General features: G+C 37.3%; 1 protein-coding gene across 1 annotated transcript in view; it reads right to left on the bottom strand.

The window, feature by feature from the left end:
- Window positions 1-14,544, bottom strand: part of NIPBL (NIPBL cohesin loading factor) — a 200,997-nt gene extending 186,453 nt beyond the window's left edge. The window contains exon 1 of the mRNA XM_028492844.2: window positions 14,323-14,544. The gene's annotated coding sequence lies outside the window, so the exon portion shown is untranslated. The remainder of the gene's footprint in view (window positions 1-14,322) is intronic.
- Window positions 14,545-19,434: the final 4,890 nt, after the last annotated feature.

Here is a 19,434-nt window from a genome sequence, read left to right as displayed (position 1 = left end):
ATATGTATATGTATAGCTGATTCACTTTGTTATAAAGCACAAACTAACATATCATTGTAAAGCAATTATACTCCAATAAAGATGTTAAAAAAATAAATAAAATAAATAAAGAAAAGCTATATGCTAATTCTATTTTGTATATCTATACGAGAACTATAATAATAAATTGAATATTGCCTTGGATATTCTCAGTTAAGGTAATAAAAGAAATTCTAGGATTTCAACATGGTTTTAAACTTAAATTTTACATATCATTTTTAAAAGTCTACATAGATTTAGAAATGTCCTCATAAAAATAATTCTCTAATAGACCAATTCATAATTATGACTTTGCCAAAGAAAAGCCTAATGTCTTCTCAGCTCTCATATCTACCACAAACCCGAATGTCCCACTGACATGCCTAAAACTGTAATATCATCTCCTTCCCTTCCTCTACAACCCCATCTTCCAATTCTTATAACCTTCTCTTATATTCCTGATCTTTAGTGAATGGAACTTTCATACTTCAAGGCCCAGAAATATGAGACTTGAGAATCAATCCTCAACTCAGAAGCCAATGCAGAATTCTTTTTTTTTTTTTTTTTTTTTTGCCCGCGGGCGGCCCACTCACTGTTCCTCTCCCCTTGCGGGGCACAGGCTCCCGGCCTCCCCTTGCGGAGCACAGGCTCCCGACGCGCAGGCTCAGCGGCCATGGCTCACCAGCCCAGCCGCTCCGCGGCACGTGGGATCTTCCCGGACCAGGGCACGAACCCGTGTGCCCTGCATTGGCAGGCGGACTCTCAACCATTGCGCCACCAGGGAAGCCCCAGAATTCTTAAAGGCATATACATTCCTCATAATGTGGACCCTGCCCCTCTCTGTAGCTTCGAATCTTTTTGGCACGCTCCTTTTCCAGCCCTATGCTCCAATAATCAAAGCATCTGCAGTTTCCAAAATCAAACTGTTGCCCCAGACTCCCAAGTCTAATTAATGGCCTTCTAAACTTACTTTATACACCATCTCTAGCCTAAATTAGGTGATCCCCCTCAGTGCTCCTACTGTATCCTCTTTGTTAATCTTGATATTGTAACAAATTCTTTGTTTATCTGTCTATTATTAGACCGTAAGATCCTTGAAGGCAAGAGTGAAATATTTTATTTCACCACTTGTAATGCCTTATAGTTCCTGAGATAGAGGAAACACTTGATGTTTGATGAACAAGATAATGAATGTGAGATCACAGCCAAGTCCACATCACACTAGATGTTTCATATCTCAAATATTAAGTCTAAGTAATAGGACCTACCAAAAAACTGATTTTTCTTTTTCATACGTTCCAATCTAAAATCTACCTACTACTTTTCTGCAGATAAAAAGACTGATGATCCCTTAACTATAACTGTATCTCTAGGACCTACCTACTCTCTTCTTTCATTTATCTAAATTCCTTTTTTTCCCCTTTGCTTTGTTTTTATTAGTCCACAAAAATCCTAAAACCTGAGAACTCCTTCAGTTTACAGCTGAAGAAATGGGCTTAATGACTGGTCTAAATGTCACTTGGCTAGTAGCTAGTTCAGACTAGATTCTATGCTAATTTCACTATAGAATACCTCCAAATGATATACCCAGTTTGAAAAACCCATTATTTTTATTATGAAGAAGTTCAAAAATATATTGAAAAGAGACCACAGCCACAACAGTGGAGAAGATGAGCACTTAAATGACCTAAGAATAATCTTAATAGGAAAGGTGCATCATATGAAAGAAATGAATTCACTGAATGAATTAAGACGTGAATGAAAATAAAGATTATGGAAGGGTAAAACTATTTTTGGAAATACATATTAGGCGCCACAGAAAGATTCAAACCTTTTGGCCTAACTACCACTAACGGAATTCTACTCGAAATGAATAAAGTCCCCAAAGGGGGAAAAAAACTGTACATATAAAGATGTTTCACTGCCTCATTTTCGTACAGAAAGAAGTGACAGCAAGTAAAATGTCCAAAGTAAAATAATAAGAAAATTACAGTTCATCCATTGACAAAATGTTGGGTAACATTTTAAATATTTATGAACACTATATAAAAAATTAGGAATATCTTTATGATAAAACCTGAAGAGAAAACAGGACTAGGTACATATATTTATACCATAAATACATATTTAACCATAATTACATTCATATAAATATTTTTATTATAAACCTAGTAGGGAAAAACATAAAATATGAGATTATATTTTTGTTTCTATTTTCCAAATAGCATGTAGTTTTTTTCCATACTGCTTCTATAATTAAAGGAAAAAAGAGAGGGAAAAGCTTTAGCTTTGAGATTCTTAAAATTTTTTAAGCTCTAAATCCCACAATTTAGCCTTACCTAACATACCAGCAAACTATAAGTAGTTCTAGTTCCCAAGAAAACTAAGGGAATGGAGAGTTGCTGAAGTATGAAATTTTTATAAAGAACATTAAAATTTTGGTGGCTATCGTCTAGTTGAAAACAGAATCACTAAAACCATATGATAATTAGCATAGGTGGCAACATGGCTCAACATTGAGGTAGCATAGTAACAAGCATGTTGTAATCTCTAAGTCGTTTTAAATTCTAGTGTTTAGGCCCCCTCATCTCAATACTGAGGACAATGGCACTTTGACATAAGCTAAAAACCATGAATAATTGGAAACGATTGAAGAACTATAATATCTCTCTCCCTTTCCCACCAACACCTCCCATGTCCTAATATGCATATCTGGATTATGCAGGTCATTTTATCCCTGAGCCTATTACATTGTCCCTTACCACTGAAGATGGAAGTCCAGAGCTAATACTTGAAATCAGAAGCAAAACTGGAGTGGGAATAAAAGAATAGAAAGAATTCAAAAACACTTCTGTACATAGATCTTCCTCTTATCCAGCTAAACAAACCTAATTATCCCAATACAAGTAGTTAAATTACACAATTCTTTGCTTTAAAGGCTGTCCTACCTTTTACGGGCTCAGCGTTCTCTTTCTTCTATCAAATTTGCTTAATATTTAGCAAGCCCCACGTATCTTCTGTCACTCCAATCAGTCCTATATCTCAAAACTAAAATATAATTCAAATTCATGTATTCAGCAATTATTCGTTGAATGCTTACTATGTGCAAGCCACCACAACTCAATAACTAGGCAAGGTTCTTGGTCAGTCTTTGTAAACAGCCTTTGGATTGATCCCATTTTCTCAAAAACATGGCAATTAGCACTAGAACAAAATACAGCACTATTATTTCTTTAGTTATAAATTCTAGATACAGTGAAGAAAATGTTTACTTCATTTTTCAAGGTAGCATCACATTTTAAGATGCCCTTCACAAGAGATACTTAGGGTTATTTAAATCAGTAACTCTAAGCATACCCTTCTGTTCAGGAGATAACTTCTTATTCTAAGGAAGAAACATTGCAAGTTATACAAAACCATGAGCAACAACTTCCAAACTCACAAACAAGTAACAGAGCTACAGTATATGTGACTCTTGCCATTAAAAATGTTTGCATGGGGGCTTCCCTGGTGGTGCAGTGGTTGAGAGTCCGCCTGCCAATGCAGGGGACACAGGTTTGTGCCCCAGTTCGGGAAGATCCCACATGCTGCAGAGCGGCTGGGCCCGTGAGCCATGGCCGCTCAGCCTGCGCGTCCGGAGCCTGTGCTCTGCAACGGGAGAGGCCACAACAGTGAGAGGCCCGCGTACCACCAAAAAAAAAAAAAAAAAGAAGTTTGCATGCCTAGCAACTGAACAGTATCATATCCCCACTGCATTTGCTTCTTTAGTTTTGTTATCTGCTATAAAAATGAAAATGTTATTCAAGTAAAGTTGCTTCCACAGTACAGGAAAGTCAATTTAAAAGCCTTCCTTTGCTCCTACATTCTCATTTTCTTCTCAATTCAGACTCTGCCCCTGAAAACATAAACATGCAGTATTTAAATGAATGTACACACCCATGAAATGTAGTGCTCTAAAAGTAAGGTATGGAAAGAAGACTGAGTTCAAACTGTTCTACTTGATACACTGGGCTCTAAAGTAGGAAGTTCTGGATTTTAGATAGGAAATGGGTACAGAAGACATTGACATTTAAGCTATAAAACATGAAAGGTACTGAAAGTTACACCTTAATTTTAAATATCAGATCCCAAGCATATGAACAAAAAGTATCCTAACACTAAATACATCTTGCACAATTACCTCTAAATCTTTCTTAAAATGCTATAAGTTATTCCATCCAACAAGCTGTACATACACACCCACTCTCAGAATCAAACTGTAAAGGAGGGATGGATTCAAGTGATATTCAGGGAGGTGCTATGAATGGGTAAACAACTCGTTTGGAGATACACTAAAGAAGGGTCAAGCATTATCACCAAGATTCTAGTTTAGGCAACTTGAGTTAATAATGGGAACATTAACCTACTTCACATAGTTCTAAGAATAGTTTTTCTTTTTGAGTGGGAGGGGATAAGGTTAGGGAAGAACTGACAGATGAGTTCAGATTTCTACACTACTTTTGAATTTATAGTATTTATGGGACATCAGGAGGTGCCTGGTAAGACAGCTGGATCTGTCTCAGAAGAAAATTATATTCTGGAGATAGATATGTGAGTCATCAGCATGTAAAAAAAGTCAAATGAATAGATTAAATCAATAGGAAGAGAACCACCTTGGGAATACCAATATTTAAGGAGTGTGCAGAGATGGAAGAGCTAGCAAAAAGAGTTACAAATGAGACTGATATCCTTGAACCCAAGAGAGAAAGCGGTTTCAAAAAGGGAGGAGGGAGGGGGAACAAAATAGGTGGTCAAATAAAATAACTCTTTTTCATCATTATCTGCCCCAAGTTTCAGGAAATAACACTACTTCTCTAACTTTAAGCATTAGAGGAGAAGCAATGACTGTTCTTCACTCTAACCTATGCTCTATTTTTAGTATAAACAGCAATTTTATACTAAAGTGTAAACTCAATTTCTGGATAAGTTATCACTGCACCATTGTTCCAGTTTGTATGTGCTGTATGTTCAAAATACATGATGCTACCTATTTTAATTATGATGAAAAAGAGGGCAATGTCTATTTCACCTACTTGGTAGAGCATCTAACCTAACAGAATTAACTAGTATAAATGCATGCCACTCAACAGTAATGTAAATTACAAGACTTTTGGAGTTGAGGGGTAAACATGGGCAAGTAAAATTATGTCCAATAATAAAGCAGCTGCAAAATCTGAGACAAATATCTAAAACCATTCAAAGTATTTTTGACAGGGTAGTATCAAAGTTAAAGAGTATATCAAATTCAATTTCAAAATTCAGATACCAACAAACTACTAATACAGGCAACCACATGGATGGATCTCAAAAGCTTTATGCTAAGTGAAAGAAACCAGACCCAGAAGGCTATATAAGTATGATTCCATTTACGTGACATTCTAGAAAATACACAACTATAGGGACAGAAATTAGATCTGGCTGACGGGCTAGACTAGGGGTTGGAAACTGATTACAAAAGGATATAAGGGAACTTTTGGGGGTGATGGAAATATTATATGTCTTCTTCTTTTTTTTTTTGCGGTACGCAGGCCTCTCACTGTTGTGGCCTCTCCCGTTGCGGAGCACAGGCTCCAGACGCGCAGGCTCAGCGGCCACGGCTCACGGGCCCAGCCGCTCCGCAGCATGTGGGATTTTCCCGTACCGGGGCACGAAACCGTGTCTCCCGCATCGGCAGGCGGACTCTCAACCACTGTGCCACCAGGGAAGCCCTATATGTCTTGATTAAGGTAGCAGTTGCAAGATAATGTTTACCAAAACTCATCAAACTGTACACCCGCAATAGTGAATTTTATAGTGTAAATTATACCTCAATAAGCCTTACTTAAAAAAAATTCAGTCACCATATCACTATTATATTTAAACAGCATTTTTAATGTGCTGTAATGTATTTCTAATTATCTAAATTGTTATTATATATAATACTTAAATTAGCAAAGAAAACAAAAACTACAATAAATCAATCTTAAGGTTAAAACAAAGTATTTAGATACTTTTTTACCTCTTAAATAAATCCCAGTATCTTACTCTCAATTCTACTGCCCAAGGGAGCAAAACAAAAGCTCCTTCTATGCTTTACAATCTTAACAGCTAAAAAAACAGTTTTAAGTTTTTCTTTGATTCTTTTAATACATAAGTTATGTGATGTATGTATTGATTGGGATATATGTAAATACTATCATATAGTTTAATTAATCAGTTTAACAAAAATGTAATGAATACCTATAGCACAAGACAAGCGCTGCGATGGTGTTAGAGACATAAAGATGGAAATGTCTCCTTGCTCTCATAGAGCTGGTGGTTTAGTATGTCTGAAAGACATAGGAACAAATTATTTTATCAAGAGGTATAAGCAATAAGCTGACAAATGCTATGAAATTAAACGGCCAGGGAAACTTAAACAAAAAAGGCCATGCTTTCTCTTTCTCCTTAAAAAAAAAATTTCTGGGGCTTCCCTGGTAGTGCAGTGGTTGAGAGTCCGCCTGCCGATGCAAGGGACACGGGTTCGTGCCCCGGTCCGGGAAGATCCCACATGCCGCGGAGCGGCTGGGCCCGTGAGCCATGGCCGCTGAGCCTGCGCGTCCGGAGCCTGTGCTCCGCAACGGGAGAGGCCACAACAGTGAGAGGCCCGTGTACCGCAAAAAAAAAAAAAAAAAAAAAAATTTCTGATCCTTGAGCTGACGTTTTGAGAAGTAACACACCTCCAGAACAAAGTAAGAATGCTACCCTAATATACAATTTCACAGTTACTGTCAATGCTTTTTCACCAGCAATATTTTGAACTTATGAAGATCTCAGAATCTGAGGCCTTTTAAACTGCTCTAGGTTTCATTAACATTAACAATACCACCTATATTCACCAAGCTGTGTAAAAATTTGCTTAGGGGGTGGAGATAAAGATTGGACACTGACAGAGAAAGAGATACATAAGAAAAGGGAAAGAGAATATTAGTAGAGTTAAATAAAAAGCATATTGCATATATGTCTTTCAGGATAACCTGGAGTAGGTTACAGCATGAATACTGGATTCTTAATTCTTTTCTCAAAGGGAAAAAAATGATAGCAGTAGCTTTTAGGCCATTACATTTCAACTTTCAACCTTAAGAGTTTTCTGAGACATAGGCAGAACCCTGGGAAAAAGATTATGTTATGTGCAACAATTTTTTAAGAATAGTACTTTTTTTAAATGGGAGTTAGGGCCAATATATACCCATGTAAAATTTCAATTTGGTCATTACCAAAGAAAAACTAAATTATGTATAGCCTATACTCAGATCATCAATTTCTTTAGGTAGAAACTGGCAATCCTATCAGACAAAGAAAACTAAAAGTAGATTTTAAAATCCTGAAAGGGTTAAAATAGATAAGCAACAAGGACATACAGGATAGCAAGGGAATTATACCCATTATCTTATAATAACCTATAATGGAATATAATCTGTAAAAATACTGAATCAAAATGCTGTACACCTAAAACTAACATAATATTGTAAATCAACTATACTTCAATTAAAAAAAACCAAATACAATAAAACATAGCAAATACAGGGAAAAACCAAGCAAAACAACAAATAAAATCCTGAAAGGGTTGCCAAGTAGCAGTGTTGAGAAAACTCAGTGTTGAAAAAACTCCTATTTCCTTACTAGGACTATTTTCAAGGACTTGTCTGTTTGTAAATAAAAAAATTAAATATACCATCATAAATATTAATATTTTTACAGTAAACTATAGTTTGAGTTTTAATAATTCATTAGTGTTTCAAGCACTGTTAGTTTTTAAGGTATCTAGAATCAATGACTATTTTTAAAAAACAGTACTTATGAAGTACATATGCATTTTATTGGCACAAGACTAAAGAACTGAGAGTATAAGTGACCCAAATGTGTTCATTCTAACGAAAAGGAATCCAGTATTTCAAAATTATGTCACAGCTTCTGAATTTCTCAGAAGTATACAAAATTATTTTAATAAATAAATTAATCGATGTTGCTAATTCCATGTTTTTCCATCTTGTTAAAAGTTTTTCCTTTCTGCCAAAAGGCAAATACATACAAAAGAAAATTTTTAAGAGTTTGCTATATCATGTTAAATGATGTTACACACATGTAAGATGGCAAAAAAATTTACCTACATTAATTATGTTAAAAATTTAGTGTATTCTTGAGAATATTTTTTAATGCTTAACGTTTTTATAAAAAATAATTCAAGAATCACAATATTATGAAAATAAAGTGGCTTTTCCACACTTTCAAAAAATACAGCATGCATTCTATTTAACATCAATATTCTATTTGAATACACATCTGTACATAGAAACATTTTGTATATTTTATACAGTGTAAAGTTAACAAGGTGTGTTTTAAAAGACTGTAATCAGATAATGAATCAGCTATAAATGGCCAAAAAACTTTAGAATTCCTCTTTTTAAGCCATAGGATAGCTTTATAAGCCACACAAGAAAAACAAGTCTCACTACTTTATAATCAAGCCTACTCTTTTTATCAAAAAAACAAACAAAAAAAGTATTATAAATCTTGAAGAGACAAGAGTGGTAGAATGGAAAGAACAGAAGTTTTAGAATTAGACATATTTGAATTGGGATCCTATCTCTAACACTTGCTAGATTTGCCACCTTGGACAGGTTATTAAACATGATGAGCTTCAGCTTCCTTGTCTGTAAAATGAGAACATTATCACTAACCTCATTGGATAGTTGGGAGGTAATCACGATAAACAGTGTAGTGGTTAAGGTTGGTGGGTGAAGCATCAACTCTGGAGTCCTTTCTCCACTTTCTTCCACTTGTTAGCTGTGTGACCTTAGTCACTTAATCATTCTATATCTCAGTTTTCTGAAATATCTTAGAGTAATAAATATAACCAAACTCACACTATACCTTGAAGAATTGAGAAAATCCATATAAAGCTCCTGGCACAGTTTTTGGCACATGGGAATCACTCAATAATATTACATATTACAAATGTAAGGCACTCAACACAATGCCTGACACAAAAAAGATCTTAAATCTTAGCTGTCCTAAACTAAGTTCTAAATTACTTTCTTACTGTCTCTAAAATTCAAATTCACCCCTGAAGATAAACATATGCCATTAAGGATGAGAAAAAAAATACTAGCTCAAGGTCTATAAAGGTATTCACTAAAGGAATCTCCATAAGAGTGTATGTAATGGCAACAGCTCTGGAATAAGTGCACAACTTCCCAAGCTGAGAACTTCAAAACGATCCACATTCTCTGGCTATATAAATACTGGAATTTTTAAAAAGTACTAGTCATACTAATTTATAGATTCATCTACTACAATACAAATTGGTCATATACATTTCTATGAATAAAATCACTCTAAAGCTCAATTTTCCCTTTCTAAAAAGATGCTTTGACAGTTTCAACTCAATATAAAAAACTTAAAAGAAGTAAAAAATTCAGATTCACAAACTCAAAATTAAAATGTAAGACAGTAAAGATGTGCTGACTTCAAAATTATTGAAATTATTGTTAATATATATAGCATATATAGTCTGGATTCTATTTTAGTTCTTTGCCTAAAGTACATAATTTCCTTGACTACATAACTTTTAAGTATTGATTCAACTGAGCAACTAAAGGATAATAATTAAGAATTTACTAAAACTAGAAATGTGGAATCCTAAGTCCTTAAGAACAAAAATAAATCAGACTGATCATACTAATAAGGCAATAGACAATTTTCTGACATTTTCAGCCTCAGTTTCTTCATCTGTAAATTGTGGATGATAATTGTTTCTATTTCATAAGCCTGTTAGAAGAATTAAATGAGATAATATTGGGGGGTCATACACACGTTAACACAATTCCTGGCAAATAATAACCCCTCAAAATCTTACCTAGCTGGCAATGCTGTATCACGAAATGATCTCTCCTAGTAATATCACTTTGGGAATAGAAAGAAACCTGCCTTAAAACATAATGCAATCTGACAAAACTCAATTCATTAAAACCGACTGCAGACTTGGTGCCTAAAATTGCATTTAAATTAATTAGAAACACTAAAATTCCACTCTAGTAGTTAAAAAACAGAACAAGAATAAAACTTTAAGGAGTCATTATTTACTACACATACAGTTAGTTCACTTACACTCCTGAAGAGGGACATATGTAAATAAACTTAACCACCTGAACACCAAATATATACACACAAGGTCAAGATTTCTAATGTAAAGGTACTATTTTCATACCAGGAAAATACAACTAAAACACAAGTATCATATCTCTCTATGGAGATGAGAAAAGCACCTTGGACTCAGATAATTGAAAAAAATCACAAATGGTATCAGTGTCAGCACTGAGCAATACCTAGCTTCATGACCAAAGCTCACAGGTTTCTTAAAGCAACACAATCTAATAAGAAACTATTAAGAGTCAGAGAATACCTAATCTCTCACTGAGTCACTACATGAATCTCTACAAATCATGGGGCCTCTGAGTTTTTCATCAAAAAATGGAAATCACACTGGTCATTTACCTTTCAAAGAAATGAGAATATTTATGAATGAACTCAGGTCACCCTGAAAAAGGACCAATTTAAAAATACAGAGAATAATTATTGACATCTGCTAAAAACAGAAAAAAACTCTGTTCAAAAAGTATATTTTTAAATGATTTTTGAAAGCTACATAAGACCATATATTACCACCAAAGCCAACTTAGTAGGCTCAGGATATTAAAGATGTCAACTAAACACTTAATTACCAGGATTCTATAAAGTTCCTAGTCAGTAATTTCCTATTCGTTTTACGGCAAATAAATGTGATAAACGGAACTGAAGTTACATTTCTATGAAAAGAATTTTTATTTACCTCAGTCTTCCCAGTCACTTTATATAAAAATGAAATCTTACATTATTTTAAAAATTTCAGAATTACTTACAAATTATGCTTCTCCTCCTAATAAGCAACAGAGTGCGGAAAGTTAAATGAAACTCTAAAACGCAAACTCTTTAGTTTTTATTTACTCTTTATTATTAATTTTTACACCTTATTTTGGGAGAGTAAAAATACCACAATAGAGTATGTCAAAATATAACACAGATGGGTTCAAATGTTTCTATAGCAGTTTGATGATGAATTGGTACCAAAAAATTAAATATGAAATTAGTTTAGGAAGCCTTAGAAAATACATGTTTGAGTTGGGTAGCCTGGCTCCAAATAAAGAAAACTTCATGTTTGAATTGGTACAGCTTTGCTCATAATATTTTTGAAATTTAATAATTATCATTATGCAGAAAACCAAAACTAGGCTTACTACCATACTGAAAACTTTCACTTTTCATCCCCAAAGAGAATCTGAAATAGTCTGTCTTCGAAGATAATTCTTTTCTTCTTAAGGTGGACAGTATTATAATGATCCGTAGCACAGGTTCAAAAAGCTTTCGAATAACTTTAGTAAACAAATTTGTTGAATGGCTTTCAAAAGGAAGCATCCAATATACTCATCTCAAAACACTAGAAGTAATTATTTACTATTCAACTTTAATTTGATTTACTAGACTTTCATGATATACTTTAAAACTACTTTCTTTTCAAGTAATTATTATAAGTTACTGGTAACTGCAGACTCAAAAGAAACAATAAACCATACTGTTGAAATTTCCACTAAGTATATTACGAAATATTTATCCTATAATATAACCAGCATTATAAGATTTCTGGAACACTTATAGTTGTTTCGTTTTGCTGAATTAAAAAAAAAAATGGAAATACAAGATTAGCCACTGGTGACTATCCTGACCAATACAGGAGAGGTAGAGCAGACTATTCCTAATCTCTAGGGAAACACAAATTATTCCTTCCAACTAAGTTATCAAAAACGTAAAGTTCAAGTTTAGGTTTTACTCAAGTTTCACAATGTCTCCTTTAAAAATAATCTATTTAATTGGTTTGGACTAAACAAAAAATATTTTCAATGTAATTTAAAGAAATATTTATGGTATCTGAACGAAAGCTACCACACAACCTATATTACTTACAGATTACTAAATATGTAGAATTAGGAAAATAAGGTCTGATAAGAACTAATTCACTTTAATTCCAAAGTCACAATAAAAAATCAGTCACATAAATAGATATCTAATATACTGATTTAAACATCTGTGCAAGAAAGCTCCCTTTAACTATATAAAACGCTAAAGATAAGTTGTTCCTGTTGATGAAAACTAAGCAAGCACCACTCCTCTTTCCATTACCTTTAGTAGAACTATGCTCATCCCTTGACAAACGTCTCAGTATTTTATTTAAATAAAAGTTGTAAAGACAATCGCAGGTTCATATAAGAGCCTTTTAAACATTTACATTGAAGCCCTTACCCCGCCTCCCACCCCCAAATCCTCCGTTTAAGAAGTGAACTGTTCCTGCCTTCTGTATTCTCCGCCCCCCCCGCCCCCCCCCCCGCTTCCCCAGCCCCCATTCGCGTGCCCCCCACCCAGTGTAGGCCTGAGGCCCTGTAGCAAACAGTGTCTAACAGGAGCAGGCAGCACAAAGACAGGAATGGGAGATTAGTGGGAGGGAGGGAGGCCGGGATTGGGGCTCAGCAGGAGCTTCAGGCTTTTTAAAATTCAAACTGCTCCCTGACCAATACAAATCACGGACACGCTACTGACTACTACACGGATTTATAGCATTAAAAACATGCCTCGTACGTGACAGCTATATTAACTTCACTCTTTTTAACATTTATCCATACGTTTGCAGGAAATGTGGAACAATTTATTTTAAGCAGAGGGCCAAACTCAAAAACAACCTTCAGAAAAGTTACTTGTTTTACAATGACAATAATAATTCAATGAGACACAAAAAATTCGAACCAATGTTAACACCCACTAATAAAACAAGGGACTTTTTTGATCAGTGTTGCTTCATTTTAAGCAATGAAAGTTTTCTTTCAGTGACTATGAGACAAAGTATCAAAACAGTCTAACCCAGGTACATTTATTTTTCTGTGCAACTTGTATGGCTGAGGACTTTTAAATTGGTTTTTCCCTTATGCCAACCTACATTACCAACGCCTCCATAAGCAAGACCTAAACACTTAACTTACTTGTAAACTAGAATTTAAGATACAACTGATCTTTTTCTCCAGCATTTACAGATACATTTGACCTATTAAAATGACACCTCTCTCATTACACAGTCAAACATCATGGGCACAAACAGCCAATGACAATCCTGGGACCTCAAGAAGATCTGCCCTGACATGAAAGGATGGCACCTTCTACATTTTTTTTTAACCTCCCAGGGATTTTAAGCATAACTTAATTTCTATCCTTCTAAAGAAAATTGGTTGTACCTGTATCTCAGCATAATTCTCAGAACATTTAAAAAATCTTTTTTAAGCTTCTCCACGTTTAGATCAGGAAGTACCTAAGTGTGTTTTGTATAATCGTTTAAAACTGTCCTTATACAACGCACACAAGTATAAAGTGGCAGGGTAAACCTGTCAAGTACTTTATACTTGTCTTTGAATAAAAAGTCCATGTGCAACACACTGTCAAACAGCAACATAAAAGCTCTTTGCGTGGGTGGGGGTCATATGCAGTGTCTACCACACTATGGGCTCCTATATGAAATATTCATGTGGACGACTTAATTCTTTTTAAAAAGAAAATGAGTCTTTATTAACTTTCCAACGTCCAAATAAGTTTTACACAGGAAAAGAATTACCACTGGATCCGTGTCTGAGTATTTACATTTGCCTCACTAACTGAAACTACTTCCTCCCTTCATGGGGTCACAGGGGGAAGAAGGGGGGTTGTTTGTTTCACTGGGACGTTCCCCACTCTCGGACCAGGAAAGTTGTAAATATGGGGACGGTCAAGGCACATTTGCTGTTAGTTGTATTGTTTCCGCCTCCTCACTAGCTACGGCTCTTCTCCCGGGCGAGGCCTGTCACCGACCAGCAGTAGCTCCGCTCAGCCCGAAGCTCTCCTAATCCCCGAGCTCAAGTAGATTCCGCTGGCCCGCGGCCTGCACTCTCCGCCGGGCCTACGCCTCCCCGGCCGCCCGGCAGGAGCCCAGTCCCCGCCACCGGAGCCGGCCGGGAGAGGGTACCAAACCACCGCCACCCAGGGCGGCTGCCACCAGAGAGGAGCGAACTCTAGACTCGCCCGTGGAGGAGACCTGGGGCCGCTAAGGAAACGGCGGGGAGGGGAGCGAGGAGGAGAGACGCTGAGGACCTGGCGCCGCCGCCGCCGCCGCCGAAATAAAGAGCAGGAATTTACCTGGGCGAATCGGCGTCTGAATCCAAGGGGAGGCCGAGGCCGCTGTGGCGAGAGACTATAATCCGGGCCGGGAGGGGGGGTGGCTACGGCTCCTCTTCCGTCTCCTCAGTGCGGGGAACATGTAGAGCCGGGGGGAGACCAGCCGAGAAGACAAATCGCTGCTTCTTCTTCCTCCTCCTCCTCCTTCTCCCACATAGAAACACTCACAAACACCCGACCGGGGGCCCGAGCTACCGGGGGGGCATCGCCGCCGGCCCGGGAACCAATCCTCCAGTCGGCGGGGGCGTCCCTCCCTGCGGCTTGGTGGTGTCGGGTGAGTCGGTACCGACGGAGGGAGGGGGGGGAGGGCGGGGGGGGAAGGAGCCCTGTGTGTGTGTCTCTCTCGTTTCGTCTCTCCCTCTCAGAACAAAATGCCGACCGGAAGTGCAGCTGCAGGAATGACTCCCTCCGCCGGCGCCAAACACTAACAACCACCCCCTCTTCCCCACTCCACTTCCGCCACCGCCGCGCCGCCGCCGCCACTTCGGCTCGCGTCTTCGGCTGCGCCACACCGCACGGCCCGCTCCGCTCCGCACCGCACCCGGGGCCGGGCGGCGGCCGGCAGCGAGGCGGCGGCGGCTCTCCTCTGCGCCCTTCTCCTCGGGGCGGTTGTGGATGTTGCCTTTTAGTGTCGATCCTGCGGAGCGGCGTTTTCGCTGCGGCACGGGCGAGCCGGGTCTTCCCGGTCTTTATTTTCCTGGAGGCCGACCGGAGCGGGGCCCGAGTTCGGTGGTGGTCGCGTGCGTGGGGTGCGCTCAGTCCCGGACCGTCTCGCAGCCCGCGCACGCCGCCCCAACTGCTCGTCTTTAGCTCTCGGGAGCCGAGCTCGGGGCGGCCACGTAGAGGACGCCCGCGATCCGACGGCGACCGAGCATTTTTTAAATGGTGTCCCTGCAGCCGGGTGGATGGATGTATCGTATTGTACACCTTTCTCTCCTTTTGAGAGGCCAGATTTTACGCCCGTCTGTGCATTATTTCTGAAGAGTGAGAACGCAACGCGTGGAGGAGACGAAGATTCTCAGCTGGATTGAAATGGAACCATGTTTGTGATGCATATGTTTCTGGAAATATGTGGTCTTTTCTGGTCTTGCATTTTGTTGCCGGTGGTTTTGGCTCTTGCCTAGCAGTCGGGAGAAGAGCCTGTAGGCGACGCTGTTCGAGCGAGGAGCCGGTCCGCGCCCCCCTCTAGGTGTGGGTGGAGCCGAGCACGCGGGGAGAGCCGGCGGAGTGCTGGCCGCGGGGGGGCCTGGGGCCAGCCGATTTCAGACTTCGTTTTCCTTTACGTTCGAAACAGCGAGGTGCTGGCCAAGGCTGGAGTACAAATGTGATTATGTGTACAGTTCCAAGCCTCCTGTAGTCTGACTGAAACACGTGAAATAACTTTACCGTACAGGTCACTATTAAGTTTACTTCTGTACATTAAAAGGGGGCTATTCATCAGGTTAAAAAGTGCATAGGTAAGCGAATTTTACTCAAACGGGACGAAATTTGTGTTATATTTTCATGAGTTTACTTAAATGGTATGTTAATTATATATGCATATGTACCGGTACGCTGAAAGTAAATAGGAAAATTTTCCCCACAGGTTATTCCTTTTGCCTCACATCACTCGAAGGACTAAATCAGACCTTGTCACTCCTTTACTCTAGACCCTGCCATTGTTTAGCTGGGAGTAAAAGCCAAAGCCTTGACCGCGGCCTAAAGGCGGTACGCGCGGTGGGGCCGGGGGAGGCTGCCTCGGCCGCCTTGCAGGCAGGACGTCTGTCTGTCCTGGCTTTTCCTTCGGCCAGGCTCTTTCCCCAAGGACCACAGTTTGCTGCCTCACCTTCAGGATTTTGCTCAACTGTGTCCTCGGGGCTCCGTGGCCACTCTTTAAACTGCAAGTTCCCGGTCCCTTTTCCCCATTTTTATCCTTCAGGCGTTCTACATATCTTACATATTTATCTCGTTATCTGTTTTAACCAATAGAATAACGTAAGCTCTAGGAGGGCGAGGTGTTTTTTTTTTTTTCTCCACTGTTGTTTTGTGGAGAAAACAATTCCTGACACACAGTAGATGCTTAATATTTGGTTAATGAATGAATGACGATTGTAAGGGCCCTAACCCCACCCACACATACACCAGTTTCTGAACTTTGTCCCTTACATATGTATATACTTACACAATACAGAGAACTTTACGAAAGATTTGTGGAAAAAAAAAAAAAACCTAGGGAAAAAAATGCAAGTTTATTACAAAGTTCTAGGAAACGGTACTACTCTAGACATTGAAAGCCGTCCACAACAACACCAGAAGCCCACAAACTGTGATAATTATTTGTTTTGGGGTTTCTGTAAATGGGCTTGCTAGAGGACAGTGCATTATTGGATTATATGATCGTATGCATACTGGGGCAGTTAGCTTTGCTCTCTTCCTGAATGACAACCTGCGTTCTTCATCCAGTCTGTCTTCTTTCTTGCAAAATCGTTTAATCATTTAATCACTAAATTAAAGTCTGAAATTTTGGTTGGCTTAGCCCAAATCCAGCACTACTGTAAAAGTTCACTCAGTAAGTATCTATCGGGCACAAAATGTGTGCCCGGCACAAAGATTCAAAAGGTGCTGTGTTTCTGAGGCTTAAAGGACCACATATGGCTACTTCGGTTACTACTCAATTATGCTGTCAAGCAAAGCAAACGCTAGTGAGATTTATTTTTACAGTTTCCTTCTGAAGAAAAGGTTCAGTGAATGCTGAGGTCAGGCTTAATGTGGATATTTTAATTCACCTCTTAGTTTGCTGTTCATTTACATTTACTTATTTTATGATAAGCACCAGGTATACCAATAAATTAATTGATAAATGATTTTTGAAAACTGAAACAAATTGAGAATTTTTATTTTCTAGTGGTTGGATAAACAGGGCTTTTAAATTAAAATACAAATGCCAGGAAACTAACAACTATGCTATAAGCCTTTGGCAGTGATATTACAAATAATCATATTTCATGTATGGAATTTTTGGACAAGAAAAGGTATTTTATAACCATTAATACAATTAAATAGATACGTTAGTAAATCCGTTTGTTCATTATAAGTGTACCTTTTAATCTTAAAGAATAGCTTTAATATATGGATGGCTCAGAATGTTTTTTGTTCATTTTCAAAATACTAATATTTCAATTTGCTTAGAGAAGCACCATTATCTTCCTTAAATGTTACTGGTAAGCTGATAATTTTGCACGTCCAGGTAACGAAAGTCGTGGCATTATTGTAGCATTTAATTTAAAATTTTAGATATTTTTTAGTTTCTTCCCTCATTTATTTATTAAGGATTTAACTAGGTGCTATAATTAGCTTTACAGTAGGCACCTCCTAAACATTAGTGAATTAAAAATAGACAGGGTCCCTGCCTTTAAGTGTTTTAACTTGTATATAGTTTATACCAATTTTTTTCCAAATCATAGAATTAATGAAATTGTTTCAATGCATATCAGGATATTTCTCCATTAAATCAAGTGTTTTGCTTGCCTATATTTAAGTATCCAAGTTGAGATCTTGTGTAGACTATTAATATAATCTTAGTGTTTTCTCTATTTCATTGCTTTGTTTCTTGGTGTTTGTTTTTTGGGGGTCTTTTTGCTTAATAATTATTTTCCTCACCACCATCTATTTATTTTGCTCTTACATTTTAAAACCTTTATGTCCAAAATCAGTTGATTTATGGTGGGCTTATGTTTCATTGTTAGATCATTGATGTATCAATTCTTAGTTTGTAGGGTAGCCCAGTAAACCTTTAATCTGACCTAATATTGCCTCCTTGCTTTAAGTACTGAGTTGCACTACTCATTTTATTTGCCAAGGAGATTCCTGGATATTCCCGTATGTATTCTTGATCAATAAACTGGAAAAGATTTAATAAAATATTTTAAAACAGATTTTAAGTATTAACTACTGAATGTCATCAACAGGAATTGGTACAATTGGCAAATTATGAATTATTTTTATTGAAAATATTTTTCTTTAAGATAAATACAATTTGCCATAAAATGATAGGAATAAAAAATTTTAGAAAATAATTTTCTTCTCATTATATTTTCTATCAGTTTTATCATTTGTTAGTGATAAAATTAACTTATAGGAACAGATTTTGAAAAAATAGACATGTAGTGTATATATGTTTCGTAGATTATTTCAAACTACCAAAATTATTTCACATATCGGATCATTGAAGTTACTTTTAGGATGATTTTTATCTTAAACTTTGACAAAGTATTAATTATAGATGTTGATTTGAGGGTGAGCTACAAAAATATCAAATAGTCTGTAAATGTTTCTATTTCAAGTTCTCAAAGTAAATACTTTTATCAAATTTGTGATAGTGTTTATGAAGGTTATTCAACATTTCTTATCCATTTTTGTTAAGATGATAGAAATGAATGGTTTTTCCCCTGAATGACTTCGTTCATGTTGGCCTTGGAGAACAGGCTTTGTCTTTTCATTTATCCTTCTCGCCTCTAATTAAGGATTTTCTCTAAATTCATATATTTTATTATTCATGCTATCCATTTATAATCCTGTGATTTTCCTATATTGTTGTTTATATTTTTGTGTAGCTATGCCTTATGTTCCTGGATCAAAGTGACTAGTTCTGTGTTATACTACATTGCAAGTGTCACTGTGCATTGCATTACTGTAGGGCCCTCAAAAAGTGCACTTCTGAAATATAAATTCAGTATAAAATTATTTAGGGTCATTAAATCATCATGAAAGCCTCATCTTAATGGAGCCTATGCATATGCTGAATGTGAACCAGAGAATTAAACTCTACATGCATTTTAATACTAAACTAATCTGGAACAACACTGTTTAAAAAAAGATTTTATCAATGAGGGAAAAATACAAAATCCATTAAAAACTTAACATCTAAAATAGGTATGAAGGGAGTGCTTATGATGCACATTTCAAAGCACCTCCTCTAGACCAGTGTTTTAAAACTGGGTCATGTACCATTATGGGTCATGAAATAAATTCAGTGGGTTGAGACTAGCATTTTATATTTGAAATAGAAGAAAGAATAGAAAATCTAAGAGTACA

Source organism: Physeter macrocephalus, chromosome 8 (assembly GCF_002837175.3).
Source record: "Physeter macrocephalus isolate SW-GA chromosome 8, ASM283717v5, whole genome shotgun sequence".
NCBI lineage: Eukaryota > Metazoa > Chordata > Mammalia > Artiodactyla > Physeteridae > Physeter > Physeter macrocephalus.
Note: the sequence above shows the minus strand (reverse complement) of the source record. Positions and strands in the feature narration are given on the sequence as shown.